The sequence below is a fragment of the Chiloscyllium plagiosum genome, unplaced genomic scaffold, assembly GCF_037043375.1.
Source record: "Chiloscyllium plagiosum isolate Xiang-an unplaced genomic scaffold, Cpla_swu_hap1 HiC_scaffold_32, whole genome shotgun sequence".
NCBI lineage: Eukaryota > Metazoa > Chordata > Chondrichthyes > Orectolobiformes > Hemiscylliidae > Chiloscyllium > Chiloscyllium plagiosum.
The window spans coordinates 3,101,477-3,106,320 of NW_028270170.1; the positions used below are offsets into that span (position 1 = coordinate 3,101,477).

General features: G+C 42.4%; 1 pseudogene; it reads right to left on the minus strand.

Moving 5' to 3' along the window:
- LOC122539720 (cartilage-associated protein pseudogene) overlaps window positions 1–4,844 on the minus strand; it is a 16,977-nt pseudogene continuing 12,133 nt past the window's right edge.

A 4,844-nucleotide genomic window follows, 5' to 3' on the forward strand; every position in this document is an offset into this window, starting at 1 on the left:
TCATTCTAAAGTATGGTCTCTGGAGCGAAGTTTCAGTCTTTGGCCCAGAAAGTTAAGAGTTGCTATCGTCAGAGCAGCCTTGGCTGATACCCTATCAAAATAACTGATCGGTGCAAAGGAACAGAAAGTTGGACTCAAATCAAATGCTAGACATAAACAAAGAGAACAAGGTGAGCAACAGATTATACACAATCCATTTGATCCTGCTACATGGATTTCAAAACTTGCCTCCGCAAACCAGAAATAGCTGTAAACACTTTCCACAATCCCACTTCCCATTTCATGCAACATTCAGGAAATTGACACTGAAGCCACAAGCAAGGTTAGTGTACTAAGGAAACAAGTTTAGAGATATAGTTCAGAATCACAATTGAATGTGGGTTTATAGCATACTATTGAGGCAATTAGAGGAAGATTTACTCTGTACATAACCCTGTGCTATACCTATGCTGGGAGTTTGATGATGACTGTGGAGAGGTTTGCTTTCAGTTCAAGAGATAGACAGCAACTTATTCTAAGTAACCCTATGCTCTACCTTGACAGCAGTTATCAAACAGTATGCTGAATAATGTAAGCCCCATCTTGAACCTGCTGTCAATACTTCTTTGGACTGTTGTATAATCAAATGTTGTAACTGCAGAGACGGTCAGAGACTCTGGATTGTAGAAAGTAGAGTATTAAGAGGAAAGAGAGAGCATGTACTGAAATCTGAGCCATCACCTGCTTAACACCCAGACTAAAGAAACAAAGTCTGAAGTGAAAACAGTTGGGATGGCACGGTGGTTCAGTGGTTAGCACTGCTGCCTCGCAGCACGATGGTCCCAGGTTCAATTCCAGCCTTTGGGCGACCTTGTGTGGAGTTTGCACATTCTCCCAGTGTCTGTGGGTTTGTTCCGGGTGCTCCGGTTTCCTCCCACAGTCCAAAGATGTGCAGGTCAGGTGAACTGGCCACGCTAAATTTCCCATAGTGTTAGGTGCAATAGTCAGAGGGAAACGGGACTGGGTGGGTTGCACTTCGGAGGGTCGGTGTGGACTTGCTGGGCCGAAGGGCCTATTCCACACCGTAGGGAATCTAATCTAAAAAACATAACCGAGAGAGAGTACAAGGTATTTGGAATCTTTTGAAAAGCCCATCCAAGAAACTTCTCTTCACATCAAATGAAATTTGATAATTGCTGTCATTTCTGAATGGAAATTTCTGAAACTAAATCAGAATTCTCCAACTGACTCAAACATCTCTCCACAGCATATCAGAGAATTCCCCTTCATCTTAGCGCTGCTCCTATCCAGCAAGTTGTCAGTCTTCTCCATTGTGAGCAGTTGGTGTGGAAGGTTTAAAGCCTATAGCAACTGGCCCTTTCTAAATCACACTGGGAATATTGCACACCCCAGGAAGACACCCCGAGAGATGGAGGGAAGGGAGGGTCAGGCACAGGATAACAGAAGCTGTTTGGCAATGAGGGTTAAGGAGGAATTTACTGTAGGCTGGGCAAAGGACTCAACATTGAGTTCTCCAATTTCTCCCTTTCCTATCCCCAGATTCCCTTTCCAGACCCCCCTCCTCCCCCCTTCCACTTTACTTACTGCTCTTTCCTTCCAGCCAACCAGATTCATTCCTCCCATCCAATAGCCAGGCCAAACCCTCTACCTGTGTTCACCTATCACTACCTCACCACTTTGCCCCTCTTCCATCCCTTTCTCTGCAGCTCGCCTCACCCCCAAGTCCTAAAGAAGGGTTTATCCAAAATGTTGACTTTTTCACCTCTTGATGCTGCCTGGCTTTATTGGTCAGAGCATTGAGTATAGGAGTTGGGAGGTCATGTTGTGGCTAGACAAGACATTGGTTAGGACACTTTTGGAATACTGCATACAATTCTGATCTCCCTGCTATAGAAAGGATGCTGTGAAACTTGAAAGAGTTCAGAAAAGATGTACAAGGATGCTGTCAGGGTTGCAGGCTTTCTGCTATAGGGAGAGACTAAATAGGCTGGGGCTGTTTTCCCTAGAGCGGAGGCTGAGGAGTAACCTTATTGTTGGGGGGGGGGGGGGGTGTATAAATCATGAGGGGCATGGATAGAGTAAATAGACAAGGTCTTCCCCCAGGGTGGGAAAGTTAAAAACTAGAGGGCATAGGTTTAAGGTGAGAGGGAGAAAGATTTAAAAGGGACCGAAGGGGCAACTTCTTCATGCAGAGGGTGGTGCATGTATGGAACAAGCTGCCAGAGGCAGTGGTGGAGGCTAGTACAATTACAATATTTAAAAGGCATCTAGATGGGTACATGAATAGAAAGGGTTGAGAGATATGGGCCAAATGCCAGCAAATGGGACTAGATTAATTTCTGGTCAACAATATCTGCTGTACATCTTTATGACTATAACGTGATGACCTATTGCAAGATTTAAAATTTGTGAAGACAGAGCAAACAAATGACACCACAAAGTGGAATTTGCCTACATAACTTGATCGACAGGAAGAACAAGCTCAGTTGTGCACTAACCAGAACCAATTACAGTTTATTCAAGAGGCAGCCTCCCACAGAGCTCTCAACACACTCCAGCTGATTCATGCTGAACAGTGTCTGAAAATCCTGGGGTGGTGGTGGGGTGGGAGGGAGGGAGACAGACAGGGAGACAGAAAAGAAAAAAAAGAGAAAAAAGGAGAGGGAAACAATGAAACTCTCACAGAAAGATGACAACACTGATGGCACTAAGGTGTTATTATGCAGGGTAATAAAAGATTGTAAAAATTATGATGCCAGACTAAGATGTTATATCTTTCAGGAATGTCTGAACAATCTAAGTCTTTCTTCCAGAGATAGTGGTGTAGGAGTAATGACATGGGGCTATTAAACTAGAGGCCCTGACTAATGCTCTCAGAACAGGAGTCCAAACTCCTCCACGGCAGATAAAGTTTGAACTAAATTACAAAAACCTTGAATTAAAAGCTGGTCTAGTGTTGACAATGTCACCATTGATGGATTTTGTTTTTAAAAAAAAATTTATTAATTGCTCTTAGTGAAAAAAATCTGCCAACCTTACCTGGTCTGACTTACGTGTGACTCCAGGTCCACAATGTGGTTTACTTTTAACTGCCCTCTGAACTGGCCCTAGTAGGCCTCAGTTTGAGGCATATGGAGGGGTGAGGATGGTAAATATAAAAAAAGTAATTAGTAAATTAAGTGCATTCAGGTGAGAATGGGAATCCCATGACCACAGGTCAAGGTGAATAGTATCAATACATTTAAGGGGAAACTGGATAGAACATTGAACAGTACAGCACAGAAAGGGATCCTTCAACTCACGTGTTATGTTGTGCTGAACATAACACCAGATTAGCAGCAACCTGCAGAATGCAGTTGTAGATACTGCCCTCAGGGTCAAGTTATTGTTTTCTTCCAATTGAAATGAGGCAACAGGTGATGAATAAATTAAATAAGAGTGAATCAGGTGTGTGCTGCCAATCTCTACAGCTGGTCAGCATGTGTAGCCCTCCTATGAACCAATGGTAGTGTCCCTATCCCTATACCAAGAGACCCAGGTTCAAGTCCCACCTATTCTAGAGGTGTGTAATAACATCTCCAAACAGGTTGGTTAGAAACAAAGGGAAAACAAAAGCAGCAATTGTGTTTGCATTCATAGTCAGGAAAGAATTTGTACAATAAATTTGAATTATAGGGCTCTTGGTGTGGTAATGCCCCTACCTCTGAACCAAGACGCCTGGGTTCAAGTCCCACTTGCTCCAGAGGTGGGAAAGAACATCTCTGAACATGTTGATTAGTAATATAAACTGGGTGCGCGCTGATTGTATAAATATGGGGAGCGCTGATTGTATAAATATGGGGAGCTAGTAAATCGGTCAGATGAGTGTTTTATGGAGTGTAGTTAACTGAAATAATGCTCTCACAAAGTGTAGACTTTAATTTTGTTTGAATACAGTCTGGAATATAACATTCATCACCACACACCATGTGGAGTCAATGCATATAAGCACTCATCACTAGTGACCTGAACGGTAAAATTAAACAGGAGCGTTTGTAGGCAAATTGTCATAATAGCACAAAACAGAATCCTGCTAAAAGGCTAATGACAACATCATAAAGAATTGGTATATTTTGCACTCATCACTTAATTGTTGCTGCACAGAGTGTGTCAGGATAAAAAGGGGTGGGGAAGTAAACAGTAATACCAAAAAAAAACACTTGCAATTGCTAAACAAGGATATACAAATCATTTTCCCCCCCAAATACTAGAACCCTCAAGGTCAGAATGAGTAGCTGTACAAATGATATCACACTCAGACAGCAGCTTCTGCTAAAGAACAGGCCCAGAAAATACACTTCAACCCTGAAAAATGCACCATATTACCCCCAAAATATGCACTGTACTACCACACTGCAACCCCTGAATCTAGTCATCCCTATAACAGGTGTATAATATACACAGTTTACGTAACTAGCATGGGATTAAAATCAAACCCTGCAGAGTTTCAGCAACTCCATATCACACCCAGCAATAAAGTCATCTTGGGCATTATTCCAGAAACTATAACAGTCAAAGGCTTCAAATTCCAAACTAACAACATACAATACTCAAACTTCCTTATTACACAGATACCAGCACTACCCAAAAGCCCATAACCTCAACTAAGAACCATGTCTGCAGACAAAAATAAGTACTGTACAAAGAACTGCAGAGGCTGGAAATCTGAAACAAAAACAAATTTCTGGAAAATCTCAGCGGTCTGGCAGCCACTGTGGAGAGAAATAAGAGCTTACATCTTGGGTCCAGTTACCTTTCTTCACTGGTAGGTAGGAATAGATTAGTCTTTCTACAGATAATAGGGT